The 9,652-nt window shown below is 39.5% G+C and overlaps 1 protein-coding gene across 2 annotated transcripts in view; it reads right to left on the bottom strand.

Annotated features, from left to right (window-relative positions):
- Rab30 (RAB30, member RAS oncogene family) overlaps positions 1-9,652 on the bottom strand; it is an 86,945-nt gene that overhangs the window by 43,630 nt on the left and 33,663 nt on the right. The window contains exon 1 of one of the 2 annotated variants that reach the window (XM_048787991.1): positions 1,099-1,117. The exons of the other annotated variant lie outside the window; for it this stretch is intronic. The gene's annotated coding sequence lies outside the window, so the exon portion shown is untranslated. Of the gene's footprint in view, positions 1-1,098; positions 1,118-9,652 lie in introns of those variants that run through there. 2 annotated transcript variants of the gene reach the window in all.

The raw sequence follows: 9,652 nt of genomic DNA, 5'->3' as shown, positions 1-9,652 counted from the left end.
GGTGTTAAGAAATGTGACACAAACCAATTAACATTTAAAAAAGACTTCTCAGATCTCTACAAAGGAGGATATTGTGGAATAGTATAAGTATAAGCAAGGAGACTAGTTAGAAGTCTACTGCAAGTAGTCTAGTTGAGAGAGAGTGTGGCTGGGCCTAGGGTGCTAGTAGTGATGAGGAAAGAAGAGAGAAATTTGGAAAAAGTTTTGAAGACAAGACAGAACTTGCTGAAGGACTAGCTGAGGATGGAGAAGAAAGAAGGAAATGAAAAGCAATGCCTTGGTGTTCGGGCCCAAGTATATTGGGGTTGATGGCACCACTTACTGGAGCAGGGATTAGAAGAACAGAAGTCTGAAGTGGAGGCTGCTTCAGGGGTCCTCTTTTGGCTGTGTTAAGCTTGAAATGCCTCCTTAGACATCTATGTGGACATGAGTCTGAGGCTCCAGAGAGAGACTGAATCATTAGCAAATGGATGTCATTTAAGGCCCCTGGATTAAGAGAGTATATCTACGGAGAGTGAATAGAGAAGAGAGGGGCCCACTTCAGAACCTCGAGTATCCCATCCATTAGAGGCTGAGCAGAGCCTAGAGAGGTGGGAAGGAACCCAGGAAAGTAGAGTGTCACCAAAAATAATGATCAGCTTTGTCAAATGCTGCTGAGAAGATAAGTAACAGATAAGTAACCTTAGATTTGACAACTGAAGGTCAATGGTTGACAGAGACAAGGACAGTACTGGTAGGATAATGGGAAATTATTTGAGAGGGAACAGTCAAAGCCAAAACCATAGACAATTTATAAGTTTTAATCAGAAAAGGAACAGAGAAAGGAGGAGCTAGTGACAGGTGGATACAATGTCAACAGATTTGCAAATTAAAAAATGAATTTATTTTGCAATATTTGGAGAGATGAAATTAAAAAAGATTTGTGAATTTGGAGGAGTTGGTTTGTCCTAGTAAGAAGCACTAGTGCATGAGTATTTACTACTGAGGATTATGCAGTGGTGAGGGTAAATTTAATGATGGCAGAGAGATGGAGGTTGTACCGGAGGTTAAAAACAACAACAGCAAAAAAATTGGTAGGCAAGTTTCTGGAATACTTACTAATCCAGGTCTGTTTTGATTCCTAAGTGTATCTTCTTTCTGTCACATCATTAACTTTAATATATACAGCAGCATTTGCAAAAGATCCCCACTCCAGGCTCTGAAGATAATCAGAACAGAGTTGGAAGGAATCTTCAGAGAACTTGAGAGAGCCAACGCAAACACACACCCCCTTCTCACTTCTATGTGAGCAAGCTCTGTTCCTCATACAGACTTCTATTATTGCATTTTCTCTCAAATGTCACTTATGTTTGCACATCTGGCAGGGGTCCTACAGCTAGTAACTACTTAGCTGTAGGACCCTCGATTGTTGCCCTTCTATGTTCAGATTGGGTTTGAAGAAAGGATGGGACACTAAGAAAAATCACAGTGCAATATATGTGATAAAACTATAGGGAATAAACTCTCCAGTACTTAATAAAGCACTAAAATGATTTTTAAAATACCATTTATGTACTTATATTCAGCAAAACTGAAGATGAAAATTATAGTACATGATCATTTTGCTTCTTTCCCCTATGCTTGGCTATCTCAGGTAGCAAGTGGTTGGGAATGTCCTAGGAAATGGCCTTCAGTCTCCTCCTCCCCAAGCCTCCTCTGTTCTGCCACAGGGCAGCACAACCCCACCCCCCTCCTTTCCGCAGCCATTCTTTTCCTAGCTTCCCATTTCCTGTCCTAGGTTGCCTCTTCCTTCAGGGCAACAGAGATACCATCTCCCCCTCAAAATTCTTCCTGGCCTCTCCTCTGAAGCTTTATAACATGAGGTTACAGCTTTTGATCATATTAGGTTATAAAACTATTCTGATTCAAATATCAGAGTAGGAGTAAGAATACTTTTCAGTAGGAAATTTAATGTAATGTTGGCCACTGTCACTTTGAGATTCAAAGAAAGATTCAGATGGATTTGATTTGAAATTATGGCTGTGTTCCATCTCTTACAAACTTAATGACTTTGGGGCAAGTCACTCTCTGAGCCTTGGTTCCCTCAGCTAGAAAATGGGAATAAGATTACCTACCGTAAGGACTACTTACTATGAGATTTAAATATTTTTGTAAATAATTTGCCACAGTACCTGGGAAATTATAAGTGCTCCATAAATATTAATTCCCTTCCTTCTAATGACTTTGTAAATGTCAGTTTTATCTCTTCAATGAGATGTTCTTGGAGACTGATAACAATTTACATATTTCAGTAGATTGTCCACAGTCCCTAGCACACAGTTCAAGACATTGTAGGCACTTCTTTTTTTGATCATAAGTAAAATGATGATTGTAGCTACACCTCACAGCACACCAGAATCTTCCCAATGATGATACCTGGTAAATTACATAAAACTAGCCTAAAGAGTTTCTTAAAAATAAAATTGCTACATCCCTTTCCTAGATACTCTAAGGAAGTCTGTTTTGTTAACTTCCAATAAGTGAGAAAAGGCTTTCCATTTTAATTTAGATATTGTTTACTTTCTCTGTTTTCACTCTTTAAGTTTCTTATAAATATGATTTATTTTGTAATTTTTAAGTAAAAAAAGAAAACTGGAATCAGAAGTAGAACCTAGACTATTACAAAGAGGTTCTTCCATTAGTAATCAATAATCAAAAATATAAACTAAGTAAAAGCATTCCCTGGTTACAAAACTAGATAAAGATGAAGATGGTCTTATAGTAGATGATCAGTTTGGTTTTTGTATTAGACACAATAATTTTGTTGTCTCAAATATTTCTTGGAAGATAGATGCTTCATTTGGAATTAAGTATAACAATGTCCGCAACTGACTTTCAAATGGTTCAGCATACACACACACACACACACACACACACTTGAGAAATAAGGTGAAAATGTTAAAACTCATCTACTCAAAGATTGTTGAATATTTGGATGTTCATTTTATTACTCAATTTTTAAGTATGAATAAAATTCTTTTTCTTTTACTTTTTGAGGTGCAGGGGCTTAAACCTCTTGCATAGAAGTCAAGCACTCTGCCACATATCTATACCCCCAGACCTGAAATATTTCATAATTACATGTTGGGGGATAAATAGTCTCAGGTGATCTGTGACAATCTGGTTTAGGAACCACTGCTTTTACCTAAGAGATTTATTCCTAGAGTTGTGAAAATAAGAATTCTGATATGTATGATATATTATAAATGTTCTAAAGTCAACAATATTTAAAGGAATCTTATGTCACTATCTCTTCATAAAACATTATCTCCCAATTAATGTTCATAAACCTACAAAAGTAGACTTGAAATGTCAATTAGTGAAAGAAGAGGAACACATAAACAAAAAGCCTGGGAGTTGAATTTGACTCCTCTCTGCTTCCTAATACCTGCCAAATATTTATCAAACCAGCCCCCTCTCCCCTCCTGTCTTGCCCTAGCCCAGGGACAGACTTCATCCTATCTCACCTATAGAACCTGTGAGAACTACAGGTGATTGCCCCATCTCTGGCCCTACCCAGCTCAGATTTACTCTCCAACAGGTTAACACATGCTAGACAGTTCGGTCTTCCGTTAAAAAGCCTACAGTGGCTTTCCATAGTTTTTGAAATCAAGTCCAGAAATCTTCAAACTCCTCTCAACTTCTCCAGCTGTACTTCTTACACATCTCACACTTGAAGCCCCAGTAACACTGAATTACTCACGGTATTTCTTACCCTTATGCTTTAGTTTTCTGTTGTTGCTGTTGTTCTTATATTTGTTTCAGTCCCTTCTGCCCCCAAATGTTTCCTCCACCTTGCTTAGGCACGGCCTTCCTCCTTTCCTGGATTTGCCACCTTCTACCTCTCTCCTCCCACCTGCCACACATACCTTTTCTATCTGATTCTCCCATAGACCTTGAACATAGTTTCATTACTGCAATTATTCCAGTGTTCATAATTATTTATTTTACAGAACTTTCCACTCTATAAAATGGGGGCTTTGGGAGGAAATGGCTGAGTTTAGTTGATTGATTGATTGATTGATTGAAGCCCCAGAACTTACTTCTACTTTGTCTTTCTGATGCTCTACTTCTTCATTTATAAAATCGGAAGAATATCATCTACTCAAAGGTTAGGATTAAGTTTCAGCATTCAACGCTTACCACAGGCACACAATAGGCCTTAAGCACATTTGATTCTCATTCTCTACATCTCCTGTTTTTGCTTTCTAGTTCCGCCCTTCAGGAGCTGCCTCTTACACGGGCTGGCTACCTGTCCACGTGCCTGAGCAGTGAGAGTCTCAAGCTCCAGACCTCTCTTAGGCTCCCTGTCAGAGCCTCTGGACTCTAGGATGGCTCACCAAGGGAACAGTGCAGGGCTGCAAAACATTTCTTAAACACTTTTGTGCAGGACACAAAAGGGAAGAGGTAGGAAGTGACAAAACACATCCAAAGAACAGGGAGAGACAGGGAGGCAATTAAATGATGCAGGAAGTACAATTCAAAAAAGGAAAAGATTCTGTATCTCTGTAAGTAGATAGGACATCCTTGGGAGGAAGCACCATTTGAACAGGACCACAAAGGATGGATTCAAGCTAAGGAGCCGTTTCCGTAGTTACACTCTTGCTTTTACATCTCACAGATGAAAAAAAAATCAATTTAGGAAATGCTGCTTAACATACAGCCCTCTCAGAGGTTCACAGTGCATGATAACGAGGCTCTGGGAAGTCTAGAAGTAAGGGAACCCTGTTTCACCGTGTTTATCCAACATGCCAAGTTTGTTTGACCACTACTTCCCTATTTCTTTCCTCCTGAAAGATATGGTTAGCATCTTGAGGAATATACCTGAAGAAACAAAAGGTTAAGTGTTATCCTTTCAATGTTATATATTTGCATTTTTACCAGGATCTCACATGGACAATATGTTAACATCAGACTTTTCAAGAACATAATTGGTAATTTCTAAAACTCTCCTGACATTTTGTCCAAAGGGGAAGAGCAGTAGAACACACCGCAGAGCTAAGTAGCTGTCTGAACAGAACACATTCTCTTTCCCTAGTATAAAGCAGAGTGCAGAACACAGGCCTTTCTCTTGGGGAGGGGAACAGCACATGTCCACTGGGTCCATTCTTTCTTTGTTAGGATGTTTACACTCAGAAAGCCGCCCTCCCTCCCTCTCCAACCTGCTGACTGGGTAAAAAACACCAGACTTGAAAGCAAAGGGGACAACGTTGTATAACAAGCCAACAAGGCATATTTTGCTCTAATTTTACCAAATAATTGTTCTTGAAAAAAGACAAGAAGGAAAGGGGCATTGTATGCTTATCTGTCTCCACCCCCAGAAGCACAATGCTGAATTATCCTTTCAGTGAGGTTACAAATGTCCACTGGCAGTGAGGTCCTGTGCTCATGACACAGTGAAAAATAAGTATTCCCAAGCCCTGCTTCACAGGCCAACAGGGTAGATAGATAGGTAAACAGACCGCAATGCAGCAAATGGTGTGCAAGCAAAAAATTCTATACGAAGAAGTGAGGAGAAATATCAGGGAGGCACAAAAGCAGGACTCCTTAACTTTGCCTGGACTTAAGAGTCAGAAGAAGCATCATGTTAAACCAAGAAGACTTCTCTTAGTTCTTAGAAGATTAAAAGGGAGTCTCCAAGGCAAATACATACTCACATATGTACATGCATACATAAAATAGGGTTACAGAGTGGAGTAGAATAGGACAGGATATGGCAAGATTGAAAAATAAAGATAAGTAGCCACCTTCCAGAGAAGCTGGCACACAGAACAACTGCATCTGACTTCACTTATTCCACAAGCCCCACAAAAACTCAGCAAAGTCTTTTATTCCTTACTTTTATTCCTCACAAACACAAAGATAGATGAGAAAAGAGAATGGTATCAAACTCTGGAAGTATGGGAAGCAGATAAGAAGTAATAAATGACTTAAGAAACGCAACAAATCTGTATCCTAAACCAAATGCAGGGGAAGCTGAGAATTCAGCTGACTGAAACCACTGAATCCTTAAAAAAGCACAGGAACTGGCAGTACCTTGTACTCCTAGGGCAGGAACAAAGGAGGCTACGATAAAGAACACAAGAAGGAAAACAGCTCAAGAAGTTAGAGCTCTAGATGCCTCCTCCTCATAGAATTCTGCAGGCTCGTCTCTGGAGAGCATAACACAGAAATGTTTAGTATTTGCTTAAAAGAATCTAAGGAAGGCGACTGGTGGATACAGATGAAACAAAAACATCCATGCACTGGTAACTGGTACACATGGATGCTGAATACATGGCAGTTCATTGTACCACAATGAACTCTCTACGTTCGTAAACCTGGGGATTTTCCCCAATAGAAAGTAGAAATGTCTCTGGTCTGGGGGTACCCAACAGAGTTGAAGAGGAAACATACAACAAAGATATGGCATTAAGGTGTACTGAAGTTATAGTGCAAAGATCACCCTATTCCTTCTCCTCTTGACCACCAGAGCATCATCAGGTAGAATCTTCCTCTGCAAGGAAAGAGATGCAAGCAAGGAAAAACCTGAAGGTGCAGAACCAGAGCCCACAAAGATCACCCTGCAATGAAGCTGAGCTAATCATCTACGTCCCACATTCAAAGTGTCCTGACAGCATTTTAAAATAGTTTTCTTGAAATATAATTCACAAAGTACACAATTACCCTTTTAAAGTACACAATTCAGTGGTTTTTAGTATAGTACAAACATCAACACAATCAATTTTAGAATATTCTCCTCTCCCTATGCCCATTAGCAGTCACTTTGCACCCCACCCCCCTGCCCCAGGCAGCTACTAATCTATTACCTGTCTCTACAGATTTGCCAGTTCTGGACATTTCATATAAATGAAGTCATATTCTATGTGGTCTTTAGTGACTTCTTTCACTTGCCTTAATATCAAGGTCTTAACAGCCTCTTTCCTCCCTTTCTTAATCCGGAGCAACACAGCCAAGGATCACATTCAATGTGACATTTTCTGAAAGTCACTAATGAAGATACAACCACAGAAAGTGCAAGAAAAGCAACTCAAAGGAAACAGATACCATGGGTGGTGGGTGGGGAGAGTACCATTAATGTTCTCACAAAAATGAAATAAAACTACATTCATGAAACAAAATTAGAATACTATTAAAAAGAAATACTAACCAAAAGAGCTCTTAGAAATTGACAACATAATAGCAGATTTAAAAAAAAAAAAAAAGAACCCAATGAAAGGATGCCAAGATAAATTTGAGGACATCTTCTAGAGAGCAAAATCAAAAGGCAAAGATATGTAAGACAGAAGAGAGAAGAATATTCTAGAGCACTAGTACAGGGGACCAATAAATGATTAATTCTTAAGAAAAAATGAACAGAAAAATAAAAGAAAAATCATAACAATATAGTTTAATAAAACTTTGAACTTAAAAATGCAGGTTGCGGCCTGGCGTGGTGGTGCACGCCTGTAATCTCAGCTGCTTAAGAGGCTGAGGCAGGAGAATTGAGAATTTAAAGCCAGCCTTGGCAAAAGGGAGGTGCTAAGCAACTCAATGAGACCATGTCTCTAAATAAAATTAAAAACAGGGGGCTTGAGATGTGGCTCAAGTAGTAGCGTGCTCGCCTGGCATGTGTGAGGCACTGGGTTCGATCCTCAGCACCACATTAAAAATTTAAAAATAAAGATATTTTAAAAAATTAAAAATAGGGCTAGGAATATGGCTCAGTGGTTGAGTGCCCCTGAGTTCAATCCCCAGTATCCAACGCCCCCAAAAGAATGCAGGTTGCTAGGTTGAAATGGCCCTGAACAGTGTGACATTTCCATGAAATTCCAGAAAACTGAAAAAGAAACATTCCATAAGCTGTCAGGAAAAAAGAATCTATATACGAAGAATCAAAAATAGAACCCTTCCAGCTTGTCTACAGTGACAATGAAGCAATGCCATTAAAAGGTAAAGGAGGAAGGAGCTGGGGTTGTGGCTCAGCGGTAGAGCGCTCACCTAGCACATGCAAAGCCCTGGGTTTGATCCTCAGCACCACATAAATAAATAAAATAAAGGTATTGTGTCCAACTACAACTAAAATATAAATATAAAAAAAAAAAATAAAGGGAAGTGACTTCCAACTACAGTACAATACCCAGGTAAAGCACATCAAGAGTGAGGACAGAACAAAGACAAGTACACAAGCTCTCAGAAAGTCACATCCCAAGCACGTGTTTTAAGATGCTCCTGGAGCATTTCCTTCTTTGGGTGGCATACAAGGAGCAGGGGATCTAAGGCAGACAGGCCAAGGACCCCAACATGACTGCCACTTGGAGAAGCCAAGCAGACTGGAAGCATAATTCAAGGCACACACATGCTGCAGATGGCCATCACCAACAACCCCACTGCTGTTAGATACTCCCTTATGTTGTATTTCTAAATATTTTAAATATATAATTATAAAATTTTCAAACATGCAAATATGGACCCCCATACCCATTAACCAAATTCAACAATTGTCAAGAACTTGGCATATTTACTTACCTTTTACCCCTATTTTTCTATTTAAATGTTTTAAAACAAATTCCACTTCATACTATTTCATCTTTATATACTTCAGAACCCAACTCTATACTGAAGCCCTAACCAGTTCCCAAAACCTCAGAATATGACACTGGTGTTTTAAAGAAGAGGGGATTAGGATGCACACAACATAGACACCAGGTGAGGGGAAAGCAAAAGGGCAACCATCTGCGAGCTCAGGAGAGAGGCCTCAGAGGAAAGCAAACCTTCCGGCATATAGATCTAGGACTTCCCGCCTCCAGAACCCTGAGAAAAACTATGTTGAAGCCAATCAGGGATTTTGTTATGGTAGCCCTAGCAAACTAATAAAACATAGATTATCCAAATCAAAACAAGGTTCATACAGTACATTTGGTTATAATTCTCTCTTTATTCTCCCTTGAGACTGGGTCTATGTTGCTCAGACTGGCCTTGAACTCCTTCCTAGGTTAAAGCCAACCTCCTATCCCAAGCTTCTGAGTAGCTGGGACTACAGGAGTGCATCACCATGCCCAGTTCTGGTTATAATTCTTAAGTCACTTTTACCCCTATTTTTCTATTTAAATGTTTTAAATTGTTTCTATTTAAATGTTTTTAAATTCTTTCATGCCATTGACTTGTTGCAGAAGCAAAGTCAGTGTCCAAAAGAATGTTCCACAGTCTGAACTTACCTGCTTGCTTCCTTGGAGTATAATTCAACTTGCTGTTCCTTCCTCCATCTTTCCAAAAAGTCGAAGTTAACTCTAGAGCTTGATTATATCTAGTGGTCAACTTCTAGTTAGAATATTCCACAGGTAGTAATGGATACTCTCTTTTTAACCTGACAAAGAATGCCCAGGTTCTTGGTCCAGAGGCTGTTCTGACTATTTGTTTTGACCACATGTGGCTCGACTCTTCTTGCTGCCTGCCTGGATTGGCTGATACTTTCACTTCACCCTACTGAGGAGTTTTGCTTTGGCCTTCTTCCTGAGAGCTGGAGGTGGGCTACTCTCTGTGACCACATTACAATCAGATGTTGAGCTGAAGCCCTATCAGATACCCTAATAGTGGTAAGCCTTATATTTCCTCGCATTTGCTCACAACTTGC

Source organism: Marmota marmota, unplaced genomic scaffold (genome assembly GCF_001458135.2).
Source record: "Marmota marmota marmota unplaced genomic scaffold, marMar, whole genome shotgun sequence".
NCBI classification, from domain to species: domain Eukaryota; kingdom Metazoa; phylum Chordata; class Mammalia; order Rodentia; family Sciuridae; genus Marmota; species Marmota marmota.
This window is presented reverse-complemented; position numbering and strand designations above follow the sequence as displayed.